This window comes from Macrobrachium nipponense, chromosome 1 (genome assembly GCF_015104395.2).
Source record: "Macrobrachium nipponense isolate FS-2020 chromosome 1, ASM1510439v2, whole genome shotgun sequence".
Lineage (NCBI taxonomy): Eukaryota > Metazoa > Arthropoda > Malacostraca > Decapoda > Palaemonidae > Macrobrachium > Macrobrachium nipponense.
Genome location: NC_087200.1, coordinates 123659416 through 123674415, shown reverse-complemented (window position 1 = coordinate 123674415; position 15000 = coordinate 123659416). Strand labels below are relative to the sequence as shown.

Below are 15000 nucleotides of genomic sequence, written 5' to 3'. Positions count from 1 at the left end.
AAAAGTATATTAGTAATAAACGACTTGTATGTGTGAAATTGGAGAAAGAGAGAAGGGGGGGGGGGGGGGGCGCTGAAACAAGAACATGACAAAGACCTCGATCTTACGAAGAACGTTCCATGAATATAATGCTGGCAATAAGAAATAGAAAAGGTAATGAATAGAGGAGGAGGACAGGAGCAAAGGTGAATATATCAATATAATAACTGGGAATAATAAATAAATAAAAGTGAATATATCCTCAAACAAGGGAACTCAAATCCTATGAAATGGAACCAGAACTCACGCCTTATAAAGAAATGCAGAAAACACAATCCACTAATTAGTCATAACTCAAACACGCTGGAGACAATGAGGAGTTGTAGAAGAAAGAAAATAATATAAGACTAATGAAATATGAGCGTGGCAGGAGAACGGGAAAGATGATGTACGGACGATTCAACAAAAAATGAACATTTTCTTTATTATTATGAAAAATGCTCCTAAAAAAATATTAATCACGAGGAAATCATTGACGTAAGGGAGAGATTCCACAATTAGAGAATAATCGACAATAAAACAAAGAAGAAGAAAAAAAAGAGCTATGACGTCAAAACATAGAATACAATGCAATTGGGTCAAAGTTGGAATATAGAAAAGATTATGGCAGCCGATCCAGAGGAGGCAACGCGATTGAATGTATCAAGGGTGTCTGGATGATTGAATGATTGACTGCTGATCTACGGGATTGTACCTCATCGCCAAGGGATCGAACAGCAATGGAATGCTAAGGGCTAAAGCTGGCCGAATAGAATGCCCGGGATATGCGTGTTTATGGAAAAGAAATAAAACCAGGCGATGAAAAAGTCAATATCATGAAGTGAGAAATGGACAGTTTATAACGCTCACGCTCTATTTAAATAATTAAAAATCAAGCTTATAAGAAACGAAAAACCTGTACATTTTGGTAACTGACTTTTCAAGATGAAATAATGAAAGTGGAAGAAATAAATTATATAAAATATTTAAAAAATTAAATTTATTACCGAGGTTCCAACCTCGGTAATCTTAAAAGGTTGGTAGCTATGACCGTGTAGCACCGAGGCACTGAAATGACATCCGTTCTCTCTCTCTCAACAACACCCCCCCCCCCCTCTCTCTCTCTCTCTCTCTCTCTCTCTCTCTCTCTCTCTCGACAACACCCCCCTCTCTCTCTATTACCTAAGGCAATTAAATCAGACTCGAGAACTACAAAAATACATTTATTTAAGAGCAAAGCACTAGCTAAATAAATCAGGTTCTTAACAAAATGATTAAATGAAAGGTTGAACTCAGACAGCCCACTCCATCCCTCTTCTACAATAACCAACATTAGTTTAGTCATAAAACTAGGAAAGTCATAGCACAGTCTAGTACACCACAGCACATCAGTTAAGTTCCCATTTCTAAATATAAGATCAGTTCCCCTTCGTCCCAGAACCGCCTATAAGAAGACAGAACACATCAATAAGCAAAAGATTATAAAGCAAAATAAAAAGGTCAGATGAAATAGAACATCTCTGAAACAAATATTCAAAATACAGTCAAGCCACACTTTTGCCAAAGAATAAGTATGCTTACCCATTCAACACAGATTTCACACACTTCACTAAAAATACTATTGGAGGACCCATCTTGACCCTTCACTGACTCTGTAGTGATCTCCCATCTTGGCTAACTTACTTTCTCATTATGTAGGGAAGAAGCTCGCACGCACGCACAAACTAACACACATTGTTCAAGCCCAAGAAACAGCCCCAAACCAGATTCAGGAAGCATATCTGCATCCGCCTGTGCATAGAAACAGGACGTGGTCTGTTCTGCTTAGGCAGCGACTTTCGGCATTGGGCCACCCCAGGAAGATGCACCAGCATCTGGGAAGCTGAGCTGTCTTGTCATTTAGGATAACTGTTTCTAAGGAGAAGCTAAATTGATGATCTCTACATTCTAAAAATGTCACAGCCCTTCGCGTCTTCTCACTCAGAAAGAAAAGATACAAATCGCATTCACAACAGTGTTTTAATTATATTGTCAATTACTCCTGCAAATTATATACACGAGTATGTATATATGTATAAACATACATACATACATACATACATATATATATATAAATATATATATATATATATATATAGATATATATATATATATATATATATATATACCTTAACGACTATAAAATAACACATGCTGAAAGAACTTATAATGAAAACAGAAATTCCAGGGTGAAGTTGGAAGATGGCCTCACTTCAAAGAAATTGTAATTCGAGGATAACTTTAATAAAAATTCTTTTGCGAGCTGGGAAACTGTTTCGAAAAAGGAACGGACGGAGAAATTTAAAAGCCAGCAAACAAGGCTTCTCATGAGAATACCCCCAACAAACATGAATATGACAGTGTTCAGTCTGAAAACCTCTCCTGTGATATTTTAAGGGTAGCCTACTTGGTATTCACGGGAATGGCTCAATTTTTTATCCAAGACAGAGCAGCAAAGAAGAAGTTTCAAGGAATGCAGGGACAGAATATTCAAGAACTCTTGATGCTTACTTAACCTAGCTGTAGGTTTCATATCAATATTTTCATGCAAGTGTGTCTGTATGTATAGATTATATGTATGGATTCTTCTGGCAAAGTTATACTGGCGAGCAAATGTGGTTTATGTTTTCTTGAAGTATATAATTTAAGTTATTTTCCTTATAATTCAGCTCTAATTGTCTAGACGTTTTTATCCTAGGTGGGCCCAATTTTAAAGCTTGAAATAATCAATCCATGAATGTTAAAAACAAATCGAAATAAATGAAATAATCAATCCACGAATGTTAAACAAATCGAAATAAATGAAATAATCAATCCATGAATTGTGTGTGTGTGTGTGTGTGTGTGAAAATTTACTTTACTACAGCAGTTTCTCTACACTTCTACGCACTTGTGACTCAAATTTCAGTTCGAAGTTCCGAAATCAATTAAACGCTTGCCAGGGCATGAATAATAAGGCAAAAGAACAAAGGAATAGTCTTTACACTGAGAAACTCCAACGCTCCTACTTGAATCGCACCTACACCGATATGCTGGGATGGATACACAAAAGAATACAGTCACGTAACTTGCAGAAAATCTCAAAATGGCGGAATATCGATTTTCTTCGAAATAAGCTGTATGATAATCTTATCTACTGAAATCTTCTTTCACCATTCTTTAATCAAGTTCGGGTTTCTGGTCTTTTTCATCGGGAATAATAACAGGATCTGATGTTTGATGAGGTAAATACTCGAGAAAATATCTGTTGTATTCCAGCTGAGAAAGTGTTGAGAGCTAATTTTGGAACCACACATGGCGCATTTTATTTTCAAGCTGTCATGGAAGCCAGATGTATTTGACAAGATCTATTGGAAATTCCTTTAAAAGGCACTGACTACAACATACAAATTTTGTCTTCGTAAATCGCTACTTGCATTTAGTAGTTTCTCACGGGGTAGGGAGATAAGCCACAACATAATATTCTGTTTTCATTGGCTACATTGACGCACACAGCCTTAACTGAGCGTTGCCTGTGAATATGTGACTATCCGTTAATATATGCTTTCAGCTATCAGCAGTATCACTTCTGTTGACATACGTTTCTTGCAAAGTTCAATACTGCAAGACCCAAACCTCTGCTTCCTTTCTGTTCCCATAGAGGAAAACCGGTTAAATCTAGCCTTTTTTCGTTCTTTGGTGAACCGAATTGACCTACAATGGTCCTCAGTTCCAACATTACAATTTTTTATACTCATACGCATATACAAGCACAAACAGAAACACACATGCGCTCACACACACAAATATATAAAAATATATGTATATGTGTTATATTTTTTAATTTTTTTTCTTTGTTCCCTGAGGGTTGATAAGCAGATGTGATGAACTACGACATTCTTTGAAACGTAGATGTCATCAGTTTGACTCTCGGTGGAAACAGAGGAGATTTTAAAAGGACAGATTCAGCGTTAGTTCCGAAAATGTTGACGAAATCACCTTGGGTGGAGCCCGTGCATAAGTAGAAGTAAGAATCTGGTTTTGAGTGGATTTTATGGGCGTGATAATGAGCTGTTATGACGTCACGTTCTATTCCAGTGAAATGAACTTGTGACGAATCAATGATGCCATTATGGGGAGTGTCTTGTGAGTAAGTTCGTGCTTGCGTATGTACGAGCTGTTTCCTGTACATAATGGGAGTAAGATAACTGGGCTCTTAGAAGCAGCCCCTATGTCTTGATTGTGTTTAGTGATTGCGTTCACACCTTGAATGGGTAAGTGTACTTTTAAGCCTGAGTGTGGTTTAGTCTTTTTATATTCTAAACTCTGTTTCAGAGATGTCCTTTTCCATATAACTTTTTGATTTATGCGATTTGGGTTTGTTTGCCATTTATTTATGTGGGATCCTTTTGTTTCTTGTTCTAAATGTTTCTGGTCCTAGAAAACCGGGAAGTATGGAGTTTCCCCTAATGGAGTGGTGTTACTTAAAAGACTGTGTTAAGACTTTTCTAGTTGCCTATTTTATGACTAAACTAATGTTAGTTATTGTAGAGAAAGAGGTGGACGGGTTTGGTTCGATCCCAGGGTTATTTGGATGAATTATATGGATTTTGAATTTTGACTTATTCAGTTAAAAAATTTTTCTTTGAGAACCTGATTTATTTAGTTAATCCTTTTATTCTTAAATAAATGTATTTTTGTAGTTCAAGAGTCTGATTTAGTTACCTTAAGTAATTGTGTGAGATTGTGAGATTGGTTGGATTGACTGAGAGAGAGAGAGAGAGAGAGAGAGAGAGAGAGAGAGAGAATGTCACCTCAGTGCCTTGCTGATTTAAGGTCATTGCTACCAACATATATTTTTGTTTTATAGCTTAAGGTGTTTCTTCGTTCTTTTGGTGCCCTTCTTGGTCACCCTGTTTTAATATTTTTGAGTGTTAGGTTGGTTTAAAGGTTGTTCGTAATTTTAGTATCTATATTTTTAACGTTAATGATGTTTACCGTGTCATATGTGTCGATTTTAATTGCTGTTACTTCTATGTTTTATACAGATGATGAAGTCATACTTTGAGACATTGTCTTGAAATAACCTTGAGACAAGTATCACCTCCTTGTTGTCTTCCAACTTGCATTACACATCCGACTTTCTAGAAGTCTACATTTTCTAATATATATATATATATATATATATATATATATATATATATATTATATATATATATATGTATATATAATATATTTATATAATATATTCATATACAAAGGTAAAAGCCACGAAGGAAAGTGAAACGAAGGAGTACCGCGAGGCCCTTCGACTCAATGTCCTTTATATGTATAAACACACATACATATATAATTATATAAATAGAGATATGTTTTATTTCAGGGCTACGATTAGCTTCCGGTTCTGTTGATCTCTGCAGACTCAACAACATTATTTTGACAGGTTTCCTCTTCAGTGAAAAATCACTTCCCAGTGCCTTTTATATGAAATCCAATTTGAATTGTTGTCAAGTGTTCGTGGATTTCGCTTCCCTCTCATTTAATAATGTACGATCCACATGCCATTCTCTCTCTCTCTCTCTCTCTCTCTCTCTCTCTCTCTCTCTCTCTCTCTCTCTCTCTCTCTCTCGTATGCAAAATCTGTGAAATCCAAGTTAATCATTTCAAAGTCTTTTTGTTATTGTTCACTACATTCAAGAACTCTTCCATGTCTCGAGTAAAAGGAGCCCACAAAAAATGCCAAAATATAGAAAATAAGTACTATATTTCATAGACTGTACTCTCTCTCTCTCTTCAGGTAGGTAATGAATGAGAAGAGTTACAGAAAAGGGCTCCTGGGATTCAGTTTCATAGATAAAATCTTCCTTCAACCAACGCTTAAGGAGACCAAAGGGAAATTATCAACCGGGGTCACTTAGTCAAACGGCTTACCTGTGGATGGACCTCTTGGTAAAAATACTGTTTTTCTGTAACTTTATGGGCTCCCTTCTCATCACAACAACTTGATTTATGTACAAACATTACGCTACCAATGTCGTTTAATAGGGGAAACAAACGAGTGGACTAGCTGATCCAGTCTTGCCCGCTTGTTGATCCACCGTCCGAAAAAGTACTTCAACACATTCTGGCACAAGAGATGGGTACCAGTCATGAGTCATCGGTGGTGGGAGCAACGCCTCGAGACCTCTACTCTCTTTTCTAAGTAAGCAAAAGTATTTTTTCGGAGGGTGGATCAACAAGCAGGCAAGACAGGATCAGCTAGTCCACTCGGTTGTTTCCCCTATCCAATTCGCGCTCCTTCGGGAATATCACCGAAAAGGAATTACAAGTAATGATAAAGATTTGGAACCTAAGTGGCTCGAACACTCGGCAGTACAACCAATGACTTCGAGTCGATCGCTAACCATTGGGCCAACGTTTTAGAGGTATAAATTAATGCCGAATCTGTCATACTCATACCCGAAGAGTGCGGGGATTTGTATTTGGCGTAGGCGCTCGTAGGGAATGAGGACAGTAGATTCGACATTAATTTATACCTCTCTTGATAACTCTTGGTTGGTTGTATTGATGAGAGTTCGAGTCACTCAGGTACCAAACCATTTACCACTTACCATACCCCTTCGGTGATATTCCCGAAGTGGAGCGATATATATATATATATAGATATAGATATATATATATATATATATAGATATATATATATAGATATATATATATATTATATATATATGTGTGGTGTGTTTAATATCTGGTTTGTTTCAATTAATATATTTTTATATATATATTTTTTCTATATATAATATATATAGATATATATATATATAGATATGGTGGTGTTTGTTGGTGTTGTGGTTGGTATATATGTGTGTGTGTGTGTGTGTGTGTGTGCAATATATATATATATATATATAATATATATATATATATATATATATATATATATATGTGTGTGTGTGTGTGTGTGTGTGTGTGTATTATTATATATTGCTACTTTCAAAATGCATATTTCCCCTCTTTGAAATGTCATGTAGAATTGTGCAACATTTTTTCAGATTCCTAGATAGCTTGGAGATAGGATGTTTTAAATATGTGTTCATATTTCACATTACATAATATAAAAGAATATATATATTGACGTAGAATGTAAAAAGAGAGAGATTTTCTTTGTCCGTTCGAAACTACGAGTTGTTTCCCTATTATGTCAACACTTTGAGATTGGAGGGTCTGTGAGATCCATTTGCTTCTCTGATCTGTCAAAGCGTTTGATAAGCAAGCTCAAATCTTCATTTGTGTTTTGGAGAATCTGTCATCATATGTGATAAGCCTTCTGCATTGGTCGATTGAGTAGAGTACGTGTCTTTTTTTTAACAGAATCGTCTTATACGTGTATGTCTTTGTCAAAGCCACATGCACATTTCACATTTTGTGAGTAAGATTGCGTAAAATTTCGAAGCTTCTGGAAGCATTTGTGCCAAAAACGTTTTGTGTCATCTCCTCAGTCCAGTTTTCGCAAGGGAAGAAGATTTCATTATATCTTAGGACCGCGAGGCGTTCAGACATCTCTCTCTCTCCTCTCTCTCTCTCTCTCTCTCTCTCTTTCCATCGCATAGCACTTTTGATCTTAAAGTAACGTAACGTAAACTGGTCACTCGTAACTTGAGGATTTCATATTTGATATTTCTTAGAGTTTATTTAGTATTATTTAGTGTTTTTTGTGGAATCTGAACAAACATTGTTTCGTAACGGCGCCTGGTTTTTGGTAAAGTGAAACAAGCCTGCAGCAAAGAAAGAAGTTGGTATACCAAGGTAAAGTGTGTTATATTTTTATTAGTTGCAACTAATAATGGATAGGAATCGTGGTTAAATCTAATATGGCATAGGTAAACAGTGGTTAACTAATAAGCTAAATAACTGGAATGGGGGAACTTGTGGTTAACTAATAACGGATAGGAACAGTGGTTAACTAATAACTAATAACGGATAGGAACTGTGGTTAACTAATACTTGATAGGAACAGTGGTTAACAAATAACTAATAACAGCTGGTTACTAAGGTTTGGTAAAAACTGATGGTTACAATGTTTTGAGTGAAAAAGATTTACACTTTTTGTGTTTTGTGTTTGTTCCATTGTTTGAGCACTTGTTCATTTTCTTATTGAAGTATGCCTTTTTATTTTATATTTTCATTTGCATTCACAATTTAATTGACTTATTTATTTTCATTGCTTAATCATTGCACATTTAATTAAATTTAACATTTGTGAATTAATTTGCATTTACTTAGAATTCTTTTCAAGTTTTATTATTGTTTAACACTTGTGAATTAATTTCAAATTTTTAATTATTGCCTAACACTTTTGAATTTCAATTGAATTAATTTTCTTGAATTTTGTGATAAATTAATTTTGATTTAATTTTACTTAATTTGATTCAAGAATTAATTAAACTTTACTTTGTTTTCAAGTAACAGTAATTTTCCCTGATATTGTGAATTTTACTTATAAATTTTGAATTTAATAATAAATTTTTGTATTTCAAATTTTTATAGGTATTTCATTTCTAACCAGTATATTTGCATATGGTTATGATTATGATAGGTAGATTATGATCGGCTTTCCTTCAATTTACTTGAAGTGACTTAGAACCAGGGAAGTACTTAGACTTCTGAAATCAGGGAAATACTTAGACTTTTAAAGTTGTTGATGGAGTGATGCCCTTTGATTAATTTAATTACTTACAAGATTACCTCACACCTGTTTTGATGAACTTAGTCTGATTTTCTGCAATACTGGTAAGTGTTAAGGGATCACTGTTGCCTTTAGAGTATTCAGTCGTTTAATTGGTGAGGTCGTTGGTGAGGTAATAATTGATGAATGGTAACCAGATACTTAGCAACTTCGCACCAACAAATATACATATATATATAATAATATTAATATATATAATATATATATATATATATATATATATATATATATATAATATATATTATATATATTCTGGCTTTTGTGGAAGTCCGGAAGCGAAAGGCAGTCTTTCTTTGGCTTCTTTTGTTGGGATGATTTTGACGTTTTCTCCATCTTCATTCAGTTGAAAACAAAATGGAAAGCTATTCACTGAACGAAGGTTAGGGTTTTCTTTATAACGATATCATCTAGATGGTCATTCATATTATGGTGTCATACAAATTCACGCTTTTATACACACACCCATATATATATAACTATATATAATACATATATTATGTATATATATAATATATAACATAAATATACAATGTATATTATTAATATATATTACATACAATTGTATATATATATATATATATATATACTATATAGAATATATATAATATTATATACATATATATGATATATATAATATATATACAGTATATATATAATATATATATATATATATATATATATATATATATAGATATATATATATATAGAATATATATATATGATATATATATATATATAATATATATATATATATATGGGTGTGTATAAAAGCGTGAATTTGTGTATGACACCATAATATGAATGACCATCTAGATGATATCGTTATAAAAGAAAACCCTAACCTTCCTTCAGTGAATAGCTTTCCCTTTTCAAATGAATGAAGATGCAGAAAAACGTCGAAATCATCCCAACAAAAGAAGCCAAAGAAAGACTGCCTTTCGCTTCCGGACTCCCACAAAAGCCAGATGACAAATTCTCCATTTGGGTGCCATTCGAAGGTACTGGAGCACGTCGACTACCATCGTTTATAATCTGATGCATCGAAATACGATAAAAAAAATCATAAAAAGTTAACCACTAAACAACTTGAAATAACAAGTTAAGAAAAGAGGGCACAATTAAAAAAAAAAAAGTGACCAAACGCCTGCTGATGTTCTGGGTAATCGACCTAAATATCATCGCTACATATATTTCAGATTGATTAATGTTTTAGTTGCAAATAACACCTTTGCTCACACATAATGATAAAACCAGTAGTACCTTAAAAACCACACTTTCACACGCATCGTCAAATTTCATTACTGAATGAGTGAATCTCAATGTATCCTTTTTTCTCTAATTTTTTAATCTCTCCTATGGTCCAGACTACTGTACAATTTCATGGAATTACTTATAATGATATCAAAATTAAACAAAACACTACTATATAATTTGCGGGTAAAGTTTTTTTTTTTTGCCATTATTCCTACAAATATCATGGACATTATTATACTTAATTTTGTACGGGATTAAAGACAAAATGAAATTTCAAATTTTAAAAGACATGGATAATCAAGCATACAGGAAACAAAGAAAAATTAAAGGCATGATCATTATTTGACCTGTTAAAAGATGTTCACAGTGCGGAACGATGAAATAACAAACTGACAGTTATGAAGCTAAAAAATTAATATCATGAAAAGCTTGGCCACAATGAAAATCACCTCGAGTTTTAGAAATGATGTATAGAAACGGAAATTACAGTGTAATTCTAACGATATTAGAGATCATATCATTTGTTGGGAATATAGTGAAATCTTTCCCAGACATTTAAGGCAAAATTGTATTTCCTGTAACTTCAATATCATGATAAGTACATGAACACTTTGTGTCCCTCTCATGGAGATGAAGCGGTAGTCTGGACAAAGTGGCAATATCAGGCCAGTAACATTCACTAACGAAATAAGAGTAATAATAAACAAAGAAAGGAACTAGAGGGTAAATAGTATCCAAATAATTGGATTGATGTAAAATTTTGACTTTATTTTGCAAGAGCAAAAGGTGAAAAATATTCGAGTACATCACGTACATTGTATAATAAGCAAGTCTGATCACAGCAAAAACGTTAATCAAAAGCAAATTCTGTCGAGTCCATTTTTATTACAACACAATATGCGAGTAATTTTTATTCATAATTTTCTACAAGTTATGCTCTTCTTTTTACTGGTAAACCTTATGGCAATGGAAATCTTTATAGGTCTTAATTAATTTAAGTTCATCATCTTGTTAATATTTCCCCAAGGAACTTAATTAATAATAATAATAATAATAATAATAATAATAATAATAATAATAATAATAATAATAATAATAATGGAGAAACAAATCCACAGTTATGTAAATGTACATATATTTAAGTTTAAAACAGAAAGGATAGCTTTCGGGAATCTGTACGGTTCCCCTTATCAATCTGACACGTTGAAATAAACTTTACAGCGAAGTAAACAAAGCAGGAGTCAAAATTAAGTGACTTGTTATTAAAAACAATATGGAACCGGTCGTCCAGTATAAATCAGGCAATGCCGTCGTTTTCTGATGAAAGCCCCGCCAGTCGTCTGGAACGTCGAATTGGTCCTTGCCCAGTGCGGTCGTTCTGATGGTCCTCTTCAACAGCATAGGCGCCGGCAGCATCGGTTACTGGAGGTAGCCGAGTTACCTGAACGGGAGAAAGAGAGGCAACCGCAGCATCAGATGTGGCTAAAGAGACAACACTCTCATAATGTTCTTTATTCTTAAAACCTTTAATATATTTCTTGGAAATAAGGTTGTTGGTGAATTTATCTTCCTGTGTGAAAGATTTATTGCCTTCCATAGAAAAACCACTGTCTATCGCCGCACCCTCCACTAGCCTTCTTATACCAACTTCTTTACTTCCACAGTCTTTTCATTTAACAATCAGGGATTTAGACAAAGTTTGGTGTTTCAATGGGGTCTCCTTTGTCTCCTATTCTTGCCAATTTATGCATGGAATTTGTTGAAGTTGAAATTTTACAGAACTGTGAACCTTCACTAAGACCCATTTTTTGGGTGAGATACGTAGATGATATTTTCATTATTTTTAAAGGTAACCCTTCAAATTTTGACGATTTCCTTCGGTACATTAATGGAATCTTGCCCTCTATCAAGTTCACAGCCGAACACGAAACAGATAATAAGTTGCCGTTTTTAGACATATTGATCTTCCATGACCCAGTAACTTTCACTTTTAAATTTACAGTTTATCGTAAAGAAACCAATGCAGAAACATACATTCATTTTTTCTCCTGGCACAATAGTGAAGTCAAAACCAACATCTTAGTCAATTTTGTTTTGAGAGCCCTGAAAGTATGTGACCCCGCCTTCATTGACAGAGAACTTAAACACATTGAAGATGTTTTCAAAAAACTTTGTTACCCTTCCTATTTTATTAATAATGCCTTTAAAAAAGCCAGAAGAATATTCTACAGAGATTCATCTAAAGTAAATGACAAAAAGAAGTTTACGAATTGTCTTGCACTCCCTTTTAATCCTCACCTAAACAGAATAAGGAAAACTGTTAAAAAAAATCACAATGATAAAATAAATATAGTTTTTAATTATAATAACACTATTAAGAGACTTCTTATACATAATAATAGCACAACGAATCACAAACAAGTTGGTGTTTACGAAATTCCCTGTTCAGAATGTGACTCTAAATATTTCGGTGAAAGTGGTAGAGGGCTGCCCACTAGAATCGGGGAACACAAAAGAGCTTACCAGTTACATGCGGAAAACAATGTATTAGTTAGTCACAGTCTTAAGCTCGATCACCGCATAAATTGGGAAGATTCTAAAGTAATTTTCAGAAGTAAAGAAGTTGGTATAAGAAGGCTAGTGGAGGGTGCGGCGATAGACAGTGGTTTTTCTATGGAAGGCAATAAATCTTTCACACAGGAAGATAAATTCACCAACAACCTTATTTCCAAGAAATATATTAAAGGTTTTAAGAATAAAGAACATTATGAGAGTGTTGTCTCTTTAGCCACATCTGATGCTGCGGTTGCCTCTCTTTCTCCCGTTCAGGTAACTCGGCTACCTCCAGTAACCGATGCTGCCGGCGCCTATGCTGTTGAAGAGGACCATCAGAACGACCGCACTGGGCAAGGACCAATTCGACGTTCCAGACGACTGGCGGGGCTTTCATCAGAAAACGACGGCATTGCCTGATTTATACTGGACGACCGGTTCCATTGTTTTAATAACAAGTCACTTAATTTTTGACTCCTGCTTTGTTTACTTCGCTGTAAAGTTATTTCAACGTGTCAGATTGATAAGGGGAACCGTACAGATTCCCGAAAGCTATCCTTTCTGTTTTAAACTTAAATATATGTACATTTACATAACTGTGGATTTGTTTCTCCATTTGAAGACTCGTGCTACTATGAGGAATTTTTAATAATATTAATAATAATAACATCGAGAACAGAGCACTGGGGCAATATCTGAAAACCAGTGAAGACGAGTGGATAAAGAGTGCATGGAAGAAGGACTAATAAAAGTAGACGAAGACCCAGAAATATTCAGAGACAGGAGAGTGACAAACAGAACAGAGGACTGGCACAACAAACCAATGCACGGACAATACATGAGACAGACTAAAGAACAGGCCAGCGATTACACATGGCAACGGCTACAGAGGGGAGAGCTAAAGAAGGAAACTGAAGGAATGATAACAGCGGCACAAGATCAGGCCCTAAGAACCAGATATGTTCAAAGAACGATAGACGGAAATAACATCACTCCCATATGTAGGAAGTGCAATACGAAAAATGAAACCATAAACCACATAGCAAGCGAACGTCCGGCACTTGCACAGAACCAGTACAAAAAAGAGGCATGATTCAGTGGCAAAACCCCTCCACTGGAGCCTGTGCAAGAAACATCAGCTACCTTGCAGTAATAAGTGGTACGAGCACCAACCTGAGGGAGTGATAGAAAACGATCAGGCAAAGATCCTCTGGGACTATGGTATCAGAACAGATAGGGTGATACGTGCAAATAGACCAGACGTGACGTTGATTGACAAAGTCAAGAAGAAAGTATCACTCATTGATGCCGCAATACCATGGGACACCAGAGTTGAAGAGAAAGAGAGGGAAAAAATGGATAAGTATCAAGATCTGAAAATAGAAATAAGAAGGATATGGGATATGCCAGTGGAAATTGTACCCATAATCATAGGAGCACTAGGCACGATCCCAAGATCCCTGAAAAGGAATCTAGAAAAACTAGAGGCTGAAGTAGCTCCAGGACTCATGCAGAAGAGTGTGATCCTAGAAACGGCGCACATTGTAAGAAAAGTAATGGACTCCTAAGGAGGCAGGATGCAACCCGGAAGCCCACGCTATAAATACCACCCAGTCGAATTGGGGGACTGTGATAAGTAAAAAAAAAAAAAAAAAAAAAACAAAAAAAAAAAAAAAAAAAAAAAAAAAATAATAATAATAATCAGACGGATTCAAATACAATTTGCCTGCATCATATTATAGAATATAATCGCTAAAACTAATGCTAGTAATGTAACGGAAGGTCCGATTATTGTACCTACAATGTCATAGTCGGAATAGGGCAGTGGTTTCTTTTTTCTGTAGTTTTATCACAGTTTGTATGTTTTTCAGATTTTATAATATTTATTTTTATTTAAAAAAAAAGGAGGGAGTGTTTTCATCGTTTTATCCAGCTATGGAAAACGTATGACTGAAAATAAAACAGGAATAGACCAGTGGCAGTAAAGATGGTAATCCCAACCTTGCCTCGATGTTTCAGGGTTGTGCCTTTTGACAGACACCTACCTGCCTTGAAGGGAATATGGCGAACCAACAACAACGATGAATCGGAGCTGTAACACCGAGACCCATAACAGTAATAAAAAAATTACGCAACTGTCTAAAATTACTGAAGCAATTCGGAAAACTTCAGTGATATTTTTTCCCCAACAATTTTTTTCCCGGATATGAAAGTCTTAAAAAACGCGCAACGTTTACTCAGAATTATATATGGACCACCACTGCTCTTGTGGGAAGGGGGTTGGAGGAGGAGAGGGTAAGGGAGGGATGTGCTCCAGTGATACGTATATATCGCAGTCGCTCTGAAACTGCCATTCCCCCATCGTGCTTCACCCACAGTGACCTACCTACTGAAAAGATGAAGTAGGAAAA

The 15000-nt window shown here is 35.0% G+C and overlaps 1 protein-coding gene across 1 annotated transcript in view; it reads right to left on the bottom strand.

Annotated features, from left to right (window-relative positions):
* Window positions 1–15000, bottom strand: part of LOC135219592 (atrial natriuretic peptide receptor 2-like) — a gene marked incomplete in the record, with an annotated part of 558458 nt that overhangs the window by 512049 nt on the left and 31409 nt on the right.